The following is a 20,927-nucleotide window of genomic DNA, read 5'->3' as shown; positions in this document are numbered from 1 at the left end:
GCGTAGAGCTAAGGGCACGCATGATCTCTCCATGCAGGTGAAGTCGTTTTCCAGGCCTTCCTTTATTGTGTGTGCTTTCTTGTCTTTTTTTCTTCTTCTCACATGTGAAGCAATGTTGACGCACATAATGGGGCGGAATGTGCCCCATGTGTGTGGAGTCGTCGAAAGTAGGAGCAAATTCCTGAACACCACAAAGAAAAGCTGGCACCGTGGGAGTTGTCGACGTGCTGCGGAAATTCCATGTGTATACCATATCATTCTGTACCTGATGAAGCGCGGTCCAGCAGGCGAAAGCTTGTACATATTAAACTTAGAAAGCTCTAGTGTCATTGTTTTGAGTGTTCTACAGCCAGCTTGGACGTGACTCACCCTCTACTGTACACTGTTTTCTAACGTGTGCGAAGGATAACTGTTACGAGAGGATAACGAGTAATTAATAAGTTTTCTTTCATTTTTTTTTTTTTTTTTTTTTCATATCAGTTGCCTGTATGCTTCGCAGAGCAAGAACCGAAAGGTTCTAACGGTCAGAAATTTCTCTGCCGCAATTTCTGTGACGGCTGCGTAGTTTTAGACCACCGATACGGCGGTATGTTACTTGGGGAGGATCGTGCCTCTTAGGCCGACTTCACGGAAACTGTACCGACATTTCCCTTACAGCGCCTGCAGAAAAAAAAAAAAAGCCCGCAGACAGCACAGCCGGAACTCGGTCGCTTCCCGGCGTGTTGGGCCTCTGACCACGGGAACAGCATGTCGACTGTATTTGCGTCTCGGTCAACTGCACGCTATAGGCGACGTGTCAACCTTCGACGTCACATCGACCGTGAAAGGCCGGTCGATATTTTGGTCGGAAATCAGCCACCTGCCGCTGCCTGAATGCGGACACACGAAAAGACTGTCTTTTGTGATTAAAAGAGATGTCTTAGCCCAAATAAATTACTGTCGTGACAAAGACGAATGGCCATCGCCTGCTAGGAGAATGCCAGGAGAGTGTGCAAATGGTGCGGTCGGGTTAAATTACGCTCGAGGGTGATTTGTTGCAGGGACATGGTTTCATTAGCACGGAGCGCGCGTGTCCCTGCAGAAGAGTAACGTGTGAAGCATGAAGTTCTTTGTTTTTCGTTTTTATTTTGCGTTTGCACCATAAGAAGCAACCGTGGTTCGCAGAAGGAAGAACATGTAGATTTGGATGGTCTTGGAGCAAATGGCGGAAGTTGGGGAAAAGTGCCCTATCACAGCGGATCAAGATAAACATCACGGCCTTCCTTTGAACCGATTCGACGATTTCGGTGTTTCTGTCGGCATAGGGATCCTAAACAGCTGAGGCATACCGTCACAGCTGAGCGTACGAGAGTATTGTGCGCAAGGAGCAGAATTCGGTGTGTAATACAGTTCCTGACTGTATAACGGGGTCTACCTCCATAGGCTGTTTTCTTATGTCGTGCCAGTACAGTCAATCAATCAGTCAATCAGTCTGACGCATGAGCGCTTTTGGCATTACAACACCTTTATGTACGTTCTGTCCTATAGCTGCGTAGAACACCCATTTCACCAGCGACTCCTGCCAAACATGCTGTGGTATAGAGTTGATGTGATGTATATGGTGTTTCGCATATCCCGTGGAATACCATCCGATCCCTGTGTCGGCTCCTGTCCCGTTCCGGCGTCATTTTATTTTCTTAGGGATAGAGATTAAATATCGGGTATCGGATGGATAGCAGCGGATAGCAGCACACGCTGGTCGCGCGCGAAATGTGGTACAAGTATTTGATTTAGTTAGAGCTGGAACTCGCGGAGTGCCTCATCGGGAGAAAGCAGGTGCTTGGGGCTGCCCATTTAGGCAAGCGCTAGCAAACATTTATCGATCCTCTTCGAAGATGTCCGAGGTACATATGCCGTCCACTTCTAAGTAGCTTTGGAAGCTGTGCGAGTATGCAACTTGCAACTTTCCACAGTTTTGGACTGCGCAGCTTGGTGACGGACTAACACACATATCACTCCTTGACATGCTGCGAGTTATTCTTCGGGAGTTCGTCTTCAGCTAGTGGTAGTCAAGTGCGCCGTATAGTTTCTAACATATTGACACCGCAAACATCAAAACTCATAAGGATGTGACGGCACAGGAGGCATTTCCGTTCAGCTAGTGAGGCGACCACGGCATAGGTTGCCGTGCTTTCGAGAACCAATAGAAATTGTCCGGGCTTTCGCTCTTCTGACTTGGGAGGTTAACGTAGTCCTTTATCGAGGGTTTTTACATCGATAGCTACGGCACTTACAACAATAACGTTTCCGCACACTCAAACGTTTCCGCAGACCTCCAATCGAACGGTTTCTTCTTTCCTTTTCAGCACGTTTTCCGCAAGGGATACCCATGCTAAACGCAATTGGCATGCTTCATTCATGACATCAAATCGAACGTGATTAATCGCATACAGACTGACGCAATTTTCCTGGATTTCGCACAAACATTTAACATTGTCCCCATTTCTCTTCTCCTTTATAAACTGCCGTGCCACCACCAGCCATATTCACTTGGATCAGAAGCTTTCTCTCCGACCGACTTAAGTCATTTCACTTTAATTCGCAGGAATCTAACCTCGCTAACGTTACGTCTGGTGTCACAAGCATAAGTTCTAGGCCATCTACTTTTCCTCATCTTCCTCGATGACCTGCCTCCCAATATTTCCTCGCATGTCCGATTGTTTGCTGACGACTGCGTCTTATACCGTCACGAAAGGTCTCCCACGGATTCTAATCTTCTACAGGAAGACCTAAATGCCATCTCCTCATGGTGGATGAATTGGAAACATCGCCTTAACATTACTAAATCTCCTTATCTTTGTTTCTCTCGCAGTAAGCACACTAACCAGAAACGTTACTATCTCTCCGACACTCGTATCACTCCTGCAACTTCATACAAGTACATTGGTCTAACTTTAGCACAAGGTTTGTCCTGCAATAAGTACATTAAACATATCACCGCTTCTGCCAACTCTACCCTTGGCTTCATGTGGCACAACCTGAAGCTTTCTCCTCCCTCTGCCCGTCTCCAAGCCTACATTGCCATAATTCGCCCTACACTAAAATATGCACATCCCATATGGGACCCCCCTCCTCCATGAGTATCATATCTCCGCAACCTCACAGAAACTATTCAGAACAGGGCGCCTCGCTTGAGTCTCTCAAACTACTCTAATCATTCAAGCGTCTTCGCTCTACGTCGCAAATTCTTCTGCCTCTTCCATAGGTTCATTTACACGTCCTCCTTGTCCCTGTGCGGCACTTACATCCTGCCTCCACCACATTCCTTACTACGCCTTGATCATCCCATGTAACTCATTTGCCTCACTACTCACATACTTCATATTATTCGGAAACATTCTTTCCACTAAGCGGCAGAGAGCGGAATGGCCTTCTCGAAGTCCTCGTTTTCATCCGTGATCCCATCATTTTTCGCGCTAACTTGTATTCTTTTCTTTTTCGCTGAATCATGTAAATTCTACATTGTGTCTTCTACAGGGTGTCCCAGAAAACGTGTCATTGTATTATAATAAAAAAACTACGCCACCTACACTGTTAAAACAGAACTTCACCGCATAGCACGCTCCTAGCCAACAATCATTCCGAATTTGTTTGTTTGTTTGTAAGAGAAAAAAAAAACAAGGAGAAATTATCATTCCGAATTATATCGTTCTGTGCATTGATTTGTTGAAAATATTACTGCATGTAATATTACTACTTGCCTCAGATAGGCGCCTCCTCCCATTTTCAACAAATCAATGCACAGAACGATCATTCCGAATTATATCGTTCTGTGCATTGATTTGTTGAAAATGGGAGGAGGCGCCTATCTGAGGCAAGTAGTAATATTACATGCTGAGGGACCGGCATTGAGAAACGCCGGCACCCCCGCTAGGGCTGCGCCACCGTCGCGTCTGGGCCGTTTGCGTATTTTTTCCCTATAGGGGAAATCAACAGACACAATTAATACATCATGCATATATAATTGCCAACAAACAGAATATCAATCGAGTGAACACCTGAAACAAAGTCAAAACAATAACTAATTCAGACAAATTATTTCTAAGCAAGCAGCGTGAATACACCCCAGAATCTGTACAGAAACTTGTCTTTTTCACTGAATAAACAGGACCAACTAGTGGATTCAAGCGATAAAGTGGGTGATGAAAGCCGATGACCACAACACCAACATCAAGTTAGGGAAGGGAGGATTCTAGCGTGGTCTTGTACACAGAATCATTGAAAGCGCACGTTTTTTCTTACTCATCACATCTTCTATAATTCTCACGGCAGGTGGATATTAATAACATTCTAAACCAGATAGCATAATAAATTTTTAAACAATAAAATGAGCATAGATATGAATTTATTTAAATGTAGGCGCGCACTTGAAAACAGAACAGTCAATTGCTCTACATTGAAGAGATGCACAGATTTTGTACTCGTTACCATAAGTCATGGGAAGATGTGATAAAAAACTGCTTCGAAAAAGAAGAGCCGCGAAACGGTTCCATTATCACCGCATTTCAATACGTCCTAGACATGGTCGTATTCGGAGGTATGGTACAAACTACAGAATTGAAGGTGCAAGAATTTGTATGCCGAATCTACAACAGTTATAAAAATATCTGCACATCAACATCAGAAGGGCCACTGGGATTGATAGCGGAGTTTTTGAGGTTTGCCAATGAAGAATTGAAATACACTAGACCAGATGTAATTGTAATCATTGCAATGGGCATTGCGTCCATCAAGAAAGCAGTGAGATCAAATTGTCATATACAAGCGGTCTATATCGCACGATTCATTACGGATTTGTTGAAATTACACCTAACCGTTGAGATAGAAAGTACATAAAAATCTTATCATATGATATGTTCCACTACCACAGCTACGCAATTATATTCTTCTACCAGTTCTTGCAACGATGTCGAATGAGCAGAAGTTCAATATTGTTGTACAAGGTCTGACGTATCATCAGTTATTGAAACTCAACGAACATATCAACTGCGGTGGACCACCGGACGATTTTCATCTAATACTCTCTTGTACGCCATTCAAGAACCTTCATACAAAGAAAGGAAACATCAATAAGAGACTGTGCAAGTTCGTCGTAACAAAGCACAAGTTGCTGAAGCGATACAAATGAGGCGACAACGCATCGATTGCATTAATCAACGCTGGATTTAAGCGACTAAGAATAAGACATTACATACATAAGATTAAATTTATTATTTCAGTTATACGCTTGTTTATTTCAATAAATTACAATTGTCCCATCCCAAACTCTGAAGTTTTCGTTTGTTGTCTTGATTGATGAACTCAGAAAGCATTATATAATGATGTCTTATTATTGGTCGCTTGAATCTACCATAGATATGCGATATCTACTATATCTATATCTACTATAGATAGTGCGATATAGACCGCTTGTATATGACAATTTGATCTCACTGCTTTCTTGATGGACGCAATGCCCATTGCAATGATTACAATTACATCTGGTCTAGTGTATTTCAGTTCTTCATTAGCAAACCTCAAAAACTCCGCTATCAATCCCAGTGGCCCTTCCCGGTCTCACATTATCTACACAATTGCGAGGTATAAGAAAACAGATCCCCCAGTCTTTTACATAGCAGGCCCAGATGGTGTAGAAGAAGAGGGCACATTTTATGCAAATGAATTGCAACGCTAATCAAAGGGGATGATGACCCATATCCAATTGAAAGAATTATATCCAGTAAGAAAAATTGATGGAGTCACTTATTATAAAGTGATGTGTGCTGGTTATGATGATTCATTTAATTCGTGGGTTCCAGCACAAGATGTTGCCAGGCTCTGAGTTTTATATGTACCTCCTATCCAATGACTATACCGCATTATATCCAACAAATACCCTAGACAACTTTACAGTTGCTTTGAATGCACCTCTACAACTGAGTGGAAGGTATGAAGTTGGATTACAAGAGCTATCCATCTGACTATTCTAAAATATACCACGGAGTGGTGACGGCGTCATGCAGGTTGATTACAAAGACTTCGAAGAGGTTCGCAAGACTATCGTCGTTAAAAACATTGGAAATGGCTCTTCTAGAGCTTTTTGAAGACTTGAACATTTCTTTCAATTATAATGATGGGAGATATGTATTCCATTTGCCGCATTCTATTCGTTCAATTAAATTTCCAGATGAAAACCTACAAGACGCTATTGGAGTGCCGTCTATTCAAGGCACTACTATAATAGGTTCTAAGGTGCCGCGTCAGGACACATACCTTCGAGAGGAATTCGCTTCGCAGCTATGCATACTAGAAGAAATTTTTATTCTTACTCCAATTGGCTTGGTCGCATTTATTCCAGGTTGCTCTGTCAAGACCACATTAAATCGTTTTTTTAGAACACACAAAATTGAAGCAAGTGTAACATTCCGAGAGAATAGTTATAGATTGTCACAATCATACAGTCTCTTTGTTATTCCAGAACAACTCAAGGATCTTCTCCGATTAAATAATTTTATATTAGAAGGTGATACAGCCCACTACCAAGGAGACACGTTTGAACGCACTTATGACTTGATTATAGAGAAAGAAGTACTTGTAACAAAAAGAATAACTATCCCACCAGACCCCTATGAAACTCCAGAATTATTACTTCATACAATCAACAATCAATTAGAGGGCAAAGCTCTACTCATATATAGCAATGACACAAAGCTCTGCACTAACAACCCACTTGACGGTGTAACAATTCATCTATCAGAATACCTCTCTAATATGTTGGGTTTTGCACCACTTAGAACCTTTGCAAACATTACAAGTGGAAACGTGCACCTCAGGTTTTATAGTTTATTGTGACATTATCGAATCATCACACTTAGGTGCAAAGAAGTTCCCATTAAAAGAAGAAAAGAAGTTCCATATTAAAATTAGTCCCATACTCTGCAAAGGAAGACAATATCATTCATTATGCATTCCAAAACATACAATATTTTAAGCTATTGCATAATGAAATAAATTTCATTTCAATTAAGTTGTGTGACGACTCTGGTCGACCTCTCCACTTCAAAAGTCCAGGCAAAACAGCTTTAGCTCTACACTTTAGACATGTTCCTTAAAGGAATCCCAGAAATCCATTACGGGAATGGATTTGGCGGCCTTACGCCATACTCGGGACCAATGTTTCAGAGGGGTAGTGGATTCTTTAAATCATTGCGCAAGTTTGCATTACCACTCCTGCGCCGAGCACATCCATACGTTACTAAGACCGCAATGATTGCCGCAAAAAATCTCGCACAAAAACTATTCGCCGGAGTCTGCAGACGGAGGAAAAGCAGAAAAGACGCCTTTGACAAGCAACCCGATTGGAGTGCGGAATAAATATTTTCTTCAACGCAGTTGTCCGTTTGTTTGACTGGATAGGAAAAAAGAGCCGTCCAAGGCTTGCAATGGGGGGGGGGGGGGGCAAGATAAGGCAAAACGGGAAATAAGGCAAAGTGGTCCCTGATAACTGATTGCGGCGGAATAAGTGAAAGCGTTCGCGACACGGAATAAATATTTTCGTCAACGCAGTTGTCCGTTTGTATTACTGGATAGGAAAAAGGAGCCGTCCAAGGCTTGCAATGGGGGCCAAGATAGGGCAAAACGGGAAATAAGGCAAAGTGTTCCCTGATAACTGATTGCGACGGGATAAGTCAAAGCGTTCGCGACACGGAATAAATATTTTGGTCAACGCAGTTGTCCGTTTGTATTACTGGATAGGAAGAAGGAGCCGTACAAGGTTTCCAATGGGGGCCAAGATAGGGCAAAACGGGAAATAAGGCAAAGTGGTCCCTGATAACTGATTGCGGCGGAATAAGTGAAAGCGTTCGCGACACGGAATAAATATTTTCGTCAACGCAGTTGTCCATTTGTATGACTGGATAGGAAAAAGGAGCCGTCCAAGGCTTGCAATGGGGGCCAAGATAGGGCAAAACGGGAAATAAGGCAAGGTGTTCCCTGATAACTGATTGCGGCGGGATAAGTCAAAGCGTTCACGACACAGTGCCATCCACTTTTACAATTGCATTCGGGTTCAGTGCCTGCGAGATAAGAGAAAATATTCGCGAGAAAAGCGGAAATAGGAGTCATAACGCCAGATAAATGGTCTGGCAAGTCCTGAAAAAATAAAACAATGGAGAGGATGATACTTGTATTCAGTCGCAAACATGTCACTGGTCAACGTAGTCCACGCCCAGTCCGAACTGGTTTTGAAGGGAGAGTGTGAGCTATTTCAAATCCCGCCAACTCAAATTTCTATAGAATCATGCGAGGATCAATTGTTCTATCCTATAACGTCAATTACCGGTGGCGAATCTACGATTGAACGGAATATAAGCAACCTATCTGATCTCTATCTTGATGTTTCTAGCATGTACATTAAACTAACTATGCAGATATTGAGAAGTGGTGGAAGTGATCCATATACAAGAACCGCGGATGGTGTAGTCGACGATGTTGTATTCCCTGTGAATAACTTGGGAGCTGCAATGTTTAAGTATATTATTGTATATATCAATCAGCGATTAGTATAATCAAATTGTCTGAATTCCTATCGATGTATGCTGGATACTTTCCTCCACACAAACACGCATCTTCAGAAAACAGTAGATGATTGTGGTTTGTACATTTATGGTTGAGGTGAATATGCTGCAAATGATCCAAATTCGAGAGTTGCTAAAGAACTCATTTCTAGAACAAGGGGTGGTCAACTATTTGAAGATGTCATGCGTGTTAATACAGATTTGACAGATCAAATTAAGCTATTATTACCAGGATTGAATGTTAGGGTATCTGCCGTGCACGCTAGCGACATGCATCACTTATCGACCAGTCCAGGAGAAACACACCAACACCAAATCAAGATACACAATGCAGTATTGTCATTAGGTAAAGTCAAAGTCACTAACTCAACTTTCCTCTCTCACCAGTCTATATTGAAGAAACATCCAGCATGCTATACTATGCGAGGTTTAGAGAGCAAGATTGAGACATTAGCTGCCGGCTCAGTGGATGGAATTTTCGACAATCTATACACCGATCGCATTTCAGATCGAATCTCAATGGTTATGACACGAACCGAAGCCTATCAGGGCGACTTCAAATTGAGTCCATTCAATTTTGAACATTTCAACGTGAGTTCAGTAACACTAACCATTGACGGACATCGAAAACAACTTTCATACGATTGGGACAATGATCTATGCAGAGGAAGCTATTATGAATTCTTATCTCAACTGAATGATAGAAGCGTCGAGCTACGTTATCAGAATTATAAAACTAATTCATTCATCTTACATTGGAACCTCAGTGCAGACGAGTCTGTGGGTGGTTACTTTAATCCCATACGTAAGGGAAATTGTAGAATTGAACTTAAATTTGCAAAACCTCACCTCACGCGGTGTCGGGTATACTTATAAGTGAGAGCCCCAAGATATTGACCGTCAATGCCGACCTTGCAGTTCACTTGAATTAAATCATGGATGTTCTAGATCTCGAATTATTGTTTTCAATGAATCCTCAAACTGTGAGAATGTATCGAGGAACCCTACGCTGTCGACAGAGTTTCAGCACTTCAAGAAGAAGGTTTCATTGTCATTAATACGCATCCACACGACGGCCCGGGAGAACATTGGTTGTTGTACATGATGGATCGAAACGATAGATTCATCTACGTGGACAGCTTTGGTCTACCACCAATTGAAGAATAATTGCTAGATCTACCTGTTGACGAATATTATGACAAGTGTATACAGAGTCTCTACAGCTCCCACTCGTCTTCGTAAGAATTATCCACTCAAAAGCATTGTGTCATTATTTGACAATAACCTTGTACACAATGATCTCAATGTAATAAAAATGACTGAAGAGGAATACCTCGTTTAAAAAATTGTCCCATTTTATTTGTTTAATGTACAAGCCCTTTGAAGATAATCCTCCAGACTCACTATCTTGCGAGAGCCGTCCTCCTTTCGGTGGACGATGTAGTGCGAATGTTGAATGTAAAATTCCGAAGGATCAGTCTTCTCAAACTCATCCCATGTCTTCTGTAATTCTTTACTAAATGTAATTTGAGTGAATTCATTCTGCCAGCTGCATCGTATTTACTAATATAAAATATTTGTTCGGGGACTACATTGAATACTGTGAGATTTCTCAGGATGTTACGCACTAGGTAAGTTTTTCCTGACATGGTAGGCCCACAAATAATAATTCGCGCAGGGTGGATGAAAGAAAACGGTCTTACGTCGGACATTGTCGAATTTCCCCATTCATTATCATTAATTTATTTGTTGTTGTTGTTGTTGTGTCACAGAGGTAGAATTGAAAGTGATATGACATAGTGAAAACTAGATTTATTACCATCCAGTGCTTCCCCAACCACCGATTTGATCAAATTGACTTTTCGACAACTGTCGTTTGGCCGAAGGAGACGTTCGTGTGACAAAACACGCCTGATAGCATCAGCTTTTGCTTCATAAATTCCTTGTTTCAGTCGCCATTTCTTCTCTTCGGTTGACTCAACCTCCTCCTCCTCCTCCTCCTGTTCCTTTCCAATACACCGACGAAAGAGCTTCCACATAATTATTTTTGGGAGGGAGAAAGCTGACGGTTTGGGGAACGAATAGGAAAATGAGGAGATGACCCTGTTCGACATGTACTAAATGGAAACGAGTGGAGAGGAGGTTGTATGATAATGAGGACCGACCACATTTAAAAGTGAAAGTTCCTTCCTGCCATCACTTCAAAGATGTCTGACCAGAGCGGCAAGTTTTTGCTTTGCAGTGTAGTTGTTTTTCTCATGAATGTTGTCTTTCTCTGTATTCAGCACCAGTCCACTGTTCTTTTTTGAAGATGGTAAGGAATTATAGAGAATATGAAAAGTGTTTAAATTTTATTTCTTGTTTCAGCTCCGGAGTCGCCTCCGCCAAGATGTATGTAATATCGAAATTGGATTAATTTTATGTTAATATATGAGTTCCGCTTCAGATGACTTTGCGGGAGCAACTGACTGGACTTGTATGTACTAACATGTATGACTATGTTTAGTTATTATTAATTGCTGGTATCTTTTTCAGCTAATACAGAGGAACCACCGCCGGCCCCGGAATGTGAGTAAAAGTTATAGGATTCGATATAGTTTATGATAATAAATGAGATTCTCTTTCAGATTATTGTTGCTATAATTCAAGTATGACTGTTGATATTAAAATGTATCTTTTTCAGATTATCCAATATGGCCTCAGTATTATATGTATCATTGAAAGTAGAATATGATATTAAATGAGATTCTTTTTCAAACTATTGGGGTCCAGCGCCGCCGCCGCAATGTATGTATTATTGAAAGTAGAATATGATATTAAATGATATTCTCTTTCAGATTATTGTTGCTATAATGGAAGTATGATTGTTGATATTAAAATGTATCTTTTTTTAGATTATCAATTGTGGCCTCAGTATTGTATGTATTACTGAATGCGAATGTAGTTTCATACAATAATAATAAGTCATCTTTCAGGTCGTTGGTGCGGGACTCAGTAAGTGAACAATTGGTAAGCAATGTGATGAATGTTGATTTTATGTTTTCTTTCAGAATCTGATGACTGGCTTTGCCAGGTTATATATTAATAGCGAATAAAATATGTATATTCTTTACATGTACTGTCTTGCGTTTTATTTCTTCTGTTTCAGGTCGTGAAGGTTTTTCGGCTGGGTTTTTCTCTTTTACCTGATTGGCATCACAATTGGCAGCACTATTGGCAGCACTATTGGCATTACAATTGGCACAATTCCCATCTCTATTGGCAATATAATTGGCTTTAATAAATATATTTAAACTTGTACTTTTTGTGTATGACTCCTCTTTGCAACGTATATTCATGTTATAAGCGCCAGGACAACCCTCCGCACACGCGCGCGGGAAAAAATACGCGAACGGCACACACGCGACAGTGGCACATCCCTAGCGGGGGTTCCGGCGTTTCTCATTGTCCGTCCCTCCCAAACTAATTGTAATATTAAAGGACCGTGGTACTACTGAGACACATTATGCTTGTCCCAGATAGGCGCCTTCCCCCTGTTTTGAACAAATCAGGACACAGAATGATATCATTCAGAATGATGGTTGACTAGGAGCGTGCTATGTGGTAAAGTTCCGTTTTAACAGTGAAGAATCATGCAGTCAACGGCATTTGTTCTTACTAGGTTTTACCACCTCCTGATGTGAATCTCATGTATTGTAAGTTTAATTATGTAAATATTTGCGAACTAAACTCGGAAATTTGCAAAGTAAAGGTCACTTTTTAACCCCACCAATATGAAGAGCGTGCCGAATTCACTCAAATTCATGATAATTACAGTGATATTCACGAGCTATCCCATCGGAAAAAATAGCCGAATGCTTTTGTGAGCACCAGACGGTCCAGACCATAACGCGCTACGACATTTTAAGTGCAATCGTTGTCAGTCCGACGAAAGGACGTTCCAACCCAGCCCACAGAGTGATAGTAGAAAAAGTGACAGTTCCTGAAATTGGGAGAGGGAAAGCATTATCCCTGCGCAAGACGGACGCGATAAACCATGCCTGTGTTATCTCTTTCTGCGCTGTCAGTGTGGGTTGTGTTTTCAACCACCTTTCGTCGAACTGACAACGACTGCGCTGAAAAATTTCTCGCGCGCTAGCTCCGTAGAGCAAAATGTTCGGCTATTTTTGCTGATGGGATAGCCCCTGAATATCCCTGTCAATTGTCATTAATTTGAGTAAATTAGACACGCTCTTCACACTGGTGGGGTAAAAAAAGTGACCTTCACTTGGCTAATTTCCGACCTGAGTTCGCAAAAATTTACATAATTAAACTTCCGTTACACACTCTAAAAACAGAACTTCACCGCATAGTGCGTAGTGCGTCAATCATTGCCGTGAACGATACGGTTATCTGTTTTGATCCGAGGAGAGAGGGAGGCGTACGCTTTTTTGTGGCAATTACCATATATCCAAATTGCCACAAAAAGGCGTACGCCCCCTCTCTCCTCGAATCAGAATCGATAACCCTATCATTCGGGGCAATGGTTGGCGCACAGCGTGCTATGCGGTGAAGCACTGTTTTTAGAGTGCACGGCATTCACATCAGGAGGTGGCGAAAACGTAGTGAGAACAAATGCCGTTGATCGCATGTTTCTAAGTCGTATAGTTCTTTTTTTTTTTTTAGCAATTCAATGACACGTTTTCCGGGACACCCTGTATGTGTATATCCTGTTTCGTCTGTTGTCTTTGATTATCGTTTTGCTTTGTTTTTTCCTTTTTTTTTCTGCGAACTAATGCGCCCTCATGGAATGCACGCTTGGGCCTCTGATGTAACGTCATAAATAAATAACTTTTCTTGTTCTTTTTTGCCAGCCTCGGTAACTCACTCGGTAACGTACGTGCTGGGTTACTGAGCTCAAGATCGCGGGTTCAGTCCCAGCCGAGGACTGTATAGCAATGTGGGAGAGGGTACACATTGCTTCCAGCACCGTGTGTCGGAAGGTGGTCGAAATTATCCGCAGTCCTACCCTTCGGCACGTGCAGCATGTCGCCAGAATAAGATATGACACACCTTACGTGTAAGGCTATACTCCCAATTATACCATTATACTTTTCGTCTTCTTTCATACACCGGTGTGCAGTATACACAGCGTGCATAATGTATGGAATCACACGTTATCAAAGCACCACTGCCCCTTTAAGATCGTCAAAGTACATCCGCAGCGTGCCTTAACTCATCATTATGTACCTGCGAGAATAACGTCGACCTTATACCCACCGCGCCTCGCTGGAGACGCATTGGAAAAGAACGTCGTAGAGATACATCCAATTTGTCCCTACTTGAGCAGCTTCTGCTTTTGCGCTAGTAACAAGGAAAGACGTTCCGAGGCAGCGCTTTTTTGCCCGAGCGTCCGGACTACGTCATAGAGAGCCTAAGGAAAAGACTACGTTGTACTTCAGTGTCGTGGAGGGATGTGGCAGTTAGCGTTTGCGTGCTTTCCGCCCATTAGAAAGGGGGTTTCGAGACCACAGGTTGGCGGGCCTCCTTAGACCTTTCGTGCATCAATAGAGAAGCAGGGAAACTCCCAAACCCTGGCCTTTTTATTCGGGATGTCATCTAGCTCTTATTGTGCGTTGAAGGCTCTTACCTGTCATCCTGTCGTCATCTGCGATAGTAGCGACGTTGCGGAGTGCGTCGCTCGATTAGCTCGTGCGGATTATTCTATAACGGGGGCTTTGTCGTGATGTCCAGCAGCAATCAGTCTGTCGTTTGGGTTCCATATTTGTGTTACTTCTATAGAGTCCTTCGTTCCGTTTATTCCATATGTTGCGAATGAACGAGTAAATAAGAGCGATCGTGCGAGTAAATAAAAGTGAGAGATTGAATGAGTAAGTGAGTGGGTGTGTAGTAAACAAGTGAGTGAGCAAGGGAGGGAGTGAATGAATGAGCAAGTGAGCGAGTAACGGAGTAGTGAATAACTAAGCGCGTATAGGCAAGGAGAGAGTGAGCCAACAAGTGAGTGAATGAGTAACAGGGTGGGCGAATGAGTGATTGCGTGAGCAAATAAGTACATAAATGATTAAGTGAAAGGGCAGGTGAATGAGCAAGTGAATGAATGGGAGGCAAGCGAGCGAGTAAGCGAATAAGTTCGAGTGTAGGTGAGTATGCGGTTTTACGTGGGCGTGGACGTGGTAAGCATGCCCTAGCCCGTACACTCTAAAAACAGAACCTCACCGCATAGCTGTGCGCCAACCTTTGCTGCGGATGATAAGGTTATCGCTTTTGATTCGAGGAGAGAGGGAGGCGTACGCCTTTTTGTGGCAATTACCATATATCCAAATTGCCACGAAAAGAGGCGTACGCTCCTCTCTCTCCTCGAATCAGAAGAGATAACCCTACCATTCGTGGCAATGGTTGGCGCACAGCGTGCTATGCGGTGAAGCGCTGTGTTTTTAGAGTGTAAGCACCAAGTTGTCTGAATATAGTCCAATTGGCGGGAGTAGACATCTTTACTAGTTTGAACCGCACCGGCTTTCAACAAACATAACAAAATACAGTTAACGTTTCGGGTCCCATTCGGGTCCCATCATCAGAATGACGCTGTCCTGGTCGTCACCGGGTATTTACGTAGAAGAGGCCTTAGAGGACGTAGGACTTAGAGGCCTTAGAGGACGCAGGACAATTCATCACCTTTTACAGACGTTATGTTGACGACACATTTGTGATTATTAAGAAGAATTTCACCAACACATTCTTTGACAAGCTGAACAGCATTCATCCTAACATCCAGTTCACGTGCGAGGAGGAGAAAGAGAAAAAGATCGCCTTTTTGGATGTCCTCGTGCAAAGAGACCCGTGCGGAAACTTGAAGACCTCGGTTTACAGAAAATCGTGCGACACAGGTCAGGTCCTGCATTATGGTTCGGGGCACCCTCTTGAACACAAGCGATCGGTTGTTCGTTCCCTGCTTTCACGTGCCATGAAGATCCCTTCAGACCATCAGACAAGACATGAAGAAATAACAAAGGCCAAAGCGGATCTACGAAGAAGGGCATACCCCGAGCAATTTATCTGTGATACATACCACCGAATGATGAATACACGCCCGGAACAGGCGGAAAGTAGTCAAGAAAGACCCATGTACGTTACCATCCCCTACCTGAAGGGTGTGTCAGAACCAATTAGACGGGTGCTCTCCCAGGTGAACATTAAAACTGCATTTAAGCCCACGACAACACTCAGGAACGTACTAAGCCACCCCAAGGACAGAACACCACCGGAAGAAGAACGAGGCGTTGTATACAAGGTATCTTGTCAAGATTGCCCTGCCGTGTACATCGGAGAAACAGGAAGGAAGACACGAACAAGAATGAAGGAACACAAGAAAGATATCGAGAAATCAGCAACAAACCCAACAGAACTGTGTGAACACGCGCGCACAACAGGACACGTGTTAGACCTTGACAACCCATGCATTCTGGCGAAAAAGAACAAATGGGGGGTGAGGAGACAGCTGGAGTCATGGCACATAAAGAAAACAAAAGAAGCTATCAATCGACAACCAGGCCCCCTCCCAGAATGCTACGCTCCTCTTCTACGTAAATACCCGGTGACGACCAGGACAGCGTCATTCTGATGATGGGACCCGAATGGGACCCGAAACGTTAACTGTATTTTGTTATGTTTGTTGAAAGCCGGTGCGGTTCAAACTAGTAAAGAAGCACCAAGTTGCCCTCTCCCCTCCTTTTCCTTTAGCATCCATTCATCACGCACGGTTATGCCGACGGATGCACGGTTGCCACGTAGCATTGAATAGCTGAATGTTTATAAACATCAAGAACACGACTGCATTTAACTGAACTTCGGTCAAACGCACACCAATGGTGTAGAGTGTCGCCCCTGGCGATGAAACTCACCATTCATCATATCAAAATAAAGTTGCTGTTGGTCATGAGAGAACTTTCATTTCAGAATCATCTTTCATTGATGTTGGTGTTGTTGTTGTTGTTGGGTCAAACGCATTCCGCAGCACACATCCGTTTAAGAAAAGTTCTGGGTGCGACGTATCCACTGTCCTGTACCTTCAACCTGTGACTACAGGCAAACTGAAAAACGGGCAATGAAAAGAATGCTAAAGCTAAGCATTGTGTGGATAACAGCCATTACATAGGACTTAACATCAAGTGTGTATAAAAAACGCCGTACCATCAGTCGGAAAACATTTGTAATATGTGGAGGAACAGCTAGAGGAGAACAGACTTCTCGGCGCGTCTAAATTAAACACAACAGCAAAAAACAAAAACAAAAAAACAGCGCCATTATAAGCCTCGTTTTTTGTCATATGTTTACTATGCAGAAAAATATGTGCATAGTATATTTTCGTTAAAAACAGTCGTGCAACTTCCAGCAGCAATTATACCGTCGTTTGGTTTCCATATTTGTGTTACTTCTACATAGTCTTTCGCTCCGTTTATTCCATATGTTTTGTCACCCGCGATAACTAACGAGCCCGTTTTCTCAGATTCGTCAGAGCGTGCTTGTTGGAGTCTAACGAGGAATCTCTTCCTCGCAATTACATGTATACCAAGGAAATAAAATATAGAAACAGACAGATACAGAAAATACAGTTTATGTGATCTACAGGACTTGACTCCACTCTTCGTATACGCTTCGTATACCAAGGAATAAAAATGATGTGGGAGGATTCATCTCTTTTTTTTTCCTTTTTAACTAAGTAAACCGAGTGACTTCTAATTTCGTCGTGAAAACACCATCTTATTACGTATTCCTATAGGCGTATAACTGTGCGACGAAGCCGTCACGATTTAAATACCACTTTTGCTCTTTGCAACTGTTGACATAGATATGTATGTTTAGAAGACATTACACCACGTTCAGTATGATAGCTTCACAGAGGAAAAATTTGCCTGAGTAACCTTTTATATCAATCTCGGTACCGCCCCCACAGATGTTGCAAATATTACAAGACTTGTCGTGCTCAACCCAAATTTTACAAGACCTCACGTTGCTCGAAATTCCGACAAACTGCACGAGTTGCAACCCGATGCCGTCGCCTGAATCTCAGTATTTCAATTCCAAATTGCTGGGACAGTTCATATACGGCTTTCCACGTGACGCAATGTTTCCGATGAAAGATGAAAGTCACTGAAAAGGTTAGCCAGCTGTAGGACTCGAACCCACATGTTCTGGATTATCGGTCCAGGGCTCTACCAATTGAGCTAAGCTAACACGCCTTCTCAGTGACTTCCAGGGTGCGTCATCTGAAGGGACAAACCAGTCACTCTCTCTCACTCATCCTCCTTTCACTCTTACATTTTTGCACACTCATACACACATTCATACGACAGGGATCGACGCAAGCGGCAAATGTTGAACATGTGTATGTGATTGTCCCTTCTATGTTGTTCCAGCCTCAGAACATCAGTTCTCTCACGCGTTGTTTTCGTTTCCTTTTTTCTTTTTTCCTGTGAGGATGTCACATTATGCACGTACATAATGGCACAATAATAGGCTCCGCCCCGTGTTTTCAACCAATCAGGGGCGAGGACGTTGTCGTTAGGGATGATGGTTGGATAGGAGCGTGCTATGTGGCGAAACTCATTTCTGAGAGTGTACCGTTACACTCTAAGAAACCGCGGAGTAAAGTGGGGAGTAATTGCAGCTTCTACTCCCATATACTGCAATTACTCCCCAGTACTACAAATAGTCACTGAACTTCGCAGATGGTCTCCTAAATGCAAGTCTACATAAATACATGCTCTTCGTGGATTTGATGGAATAGGTCTATATAACTTGACCAGCGTAACAATTTCCCACCCACACAGAGGAAAAAATAGTTAGAGGTTATTTCTTGCAAAATTGTGCCCTATGCATGTCTGAAGATTTTATATCACTCGACATATCACTGCCGACGGTTTAATTCCAAGTATGTACTTTCATTCATGCACATGAATTATGTGCCTGCGGGACTGTTCGAACAAAGCGAGAAATGCAGTACCCAGTCTGTGACTTTCGTTTAGTCCGGTGCATTTACTCCCTATCACTCTAAGAAAAAAAGGGTGTGAAGGTCGTAACTACTATAGTTACCACCTAGGTCAACATAGCGTCTGATAAAGGGTGTAACAGGGTGGCAAAAGCAATTATCATATGCCCAAATTGCTACAAGGTGGTGGTGGTGGTGATGGTGAAGGGGCTTGCCGTTGTCGGCCTCACGTATGTGGGCAACGCCACGACTGACGCCCTGGGGAAATGTGCGTCCTGGGCCGACTTCTAGGGGAACTGTGCCGACATATGTCTGAAAGCGTCTGAGGAAAACCCAGGAAAAACCCCAGACAGCACAGCCCCTAATTGCTACAAAAAGGCGTACCCCCCCCCCCTCGCTCACCGAAGCAGAAGCGGTAACCCTATCATTCGTGGCAGAGAGTGAGGTAGGGGGTAGAACTTTGCAACCTTTTAGACACAACATATGCGACAACTATTACCTCCTAAAAGGTGTAACTGCTCCACCTTTTTTTTTTTTTTTTGACAGCGATAAAGGGACTGATTTTTGTTGCAATGCATTTGCACCCAAAAGGAGTAAAATTACTTTTTTTTCTTCCTTAGAGTGTACAGATCAGCCCAGGTCCCTTGCGACAGGGTACATATTTCTAAATTGTCTTTTGTCAACTATGCAATCAGCAACTGTGAGTAGCAAGTGTTGAGAGAGGCCAGCCAATATTTGGCTTGCACGATATTTGGCACGATATGAAAGAAGGAAACTGCCTGCAGATCCAACAGGTGTGCCAACGATAAACCCTGGACAAGAATGAACACGACTTTATTGAAGTGAAGGAGACATCTGTGTTCCTGGTACTTGTGTACAAGGCTCATGTGTACAAGTGTACTTGTGTACGAGGTACCTTGTGTTCATGATAAAAAGAAAGGAAGAGAAGAAGGAAACGGAATGATTGCTTGTAAAACATATTTTTTTTAAAGATATCAAAACCTCGCCGAACTATATGGAAGTTCACTACGTAAGACTGTCCTGAGAGGCGCACGTGCGACAGACACTTTTCTTTTACCATATGCAGTTGCCAAAATATTTCATGATCATTAACATTTGGTATTTATACCCTCGAAGAGGTAATCAATCTTCTCAACTTCGGAAACCACCGCTAAAAAATCACTCTACGTCGCCGAGCGATAAAAAAAAAAAGCCAGAAAGGGAGGCTGTCGTCTGCTCGGACACGGCCGTGTCATGACGAGGTCGCCACCAGGGGCGGTGACACGCAGTTTAACAACACGCAGGTTTGGAGCGCCACCTGGCCCAGTGCGGCAGGCCTATATCCTCTGTATCTATATCGAAATATCACACTATGTCCACAGGTGATGTATGGGATAGCGTAGCGGTATATACGATAGCATACTGTGATGGCGGCGGGCACCAGCGCACCGGCACTATATCATGTACATACTACATATACAACTTAAGGATGACAATTAGATAATTCGAAGATGAACTCACCTTGTATGACGACCCACTTGTCGGGTGTAGTGGGTGACAATCAGACACTGTTGGCTGTCGCCAGTAATCTAGAATGATGACAATATAAAAAATGATTCAAGAAGTTGCAGAGCGTCTTGGTTTACTCGAAGCAGGACGGAAAAACACAAAACAGACGTGGACGGCGATTGTCTAACGTTCGAACTTGACAGACTTCATTCGGCTGGGTACCCTAGAGCAAGCATTAATTTAAATGTTTCGTACACGGCAACGCTGAGCACGATAACAAAGCACGTGCCAGCGTTCCTTAAACTTTAGTTTGGGCCTGCACTGCCGTCGAAGAAAATATATTTCGTCAAAGGCTCAATCCCGCTCTCTATGAAGCAATAAAAGAGTTCGCAACTTTCCTTTCCATTCCTTTTCTTCACCATAACTTAGAAAAAGCTACGAAGTAACAAAAAGGACGGACGGGGAATCGAGAGGTCGATTTCACACCAGCCGTCCGGATATGAAACTCGGCAAGAACATATTTTCGCTCAGTTCTGAAACATAGATGATGTCGCCGTATAGTGAAAGCTGTCTGAATGCGTTGGTCTCCATTTCGACCACTTCGAAATGAACTCCTACGTTGCCTCTCTCTCTCTCTCTTTTTTTTTTTTTTTTTTTTAGTTCTAACGCTCGCCGCCAGGATGAGTTTCTCATCGTAGCCACGTTCTCAATTTTTGCTGCGGCCACTGCGTGAAGTGCCACGAAGAAGAGAAAGAGTTGCGATGGGCTTTCGTCGAGCTGATGTGATATACGGAGAGTTGCTACGATCCATCTTATCCCCGCGACGTAAAACAGAGAAG

At 43.0% G+C, this 20,927-nt stretch overlaps 1 protein-coding gene and 1 long non-coding RNA gene across 2 annotated transcripts in view; one reads left to right on the top strand and one right to left on the bottom strand.

The window, feature by feature from the left end:
* The window catches only part of LOC135394107 (solute carrier family 35 member F3-like), a 150,836-nt gene that overhangs the window by 15,524 nt on the left and 114,385 nt on the right, over window positions 1–20,927 (top strand). The window lies entirely within an intron of this gene.
* The window catches only part of LOC135394108 (uncharacterized), a 120,831-nt gene continuing 116,515 nt past the window's right edge, over window positions 16,612–20,927 (bottom strand). Inside the window, exons 2-3 of the long non-coding RNA XR_010422770.1 lie at window positions 20,101–20,168; window positions 16,612–16,681 (exon numbers count right to left, since the gene is read on the bottom strand). This is a non-coding gene — a long non-coding RNA (uncharacterized LOC135394108). The remainder of the gene's footprint in view (window positions 16,682–20,100; window positions 20,169–20,927) is intronic.

Source organism: Ornithodoros turicata, chromosome 5 (genome assembly GCF_037126465.1).
Source record: "Ornithodoros turicata isolate Travis chromosome 5, ASM3712646v1, whole genome shotgun sequence".
Lineage (NCBI taxonomy): Eukaryota > Metazoa > Arthropoda > Arachnida > Ixodida > Argasidae > Ornithodoros > Ornithodoros turicata.
Note: the sequence above shows the minus strand (reverse complement) of the source record. Positions and strands in the feature narration are given on the sequence as shown.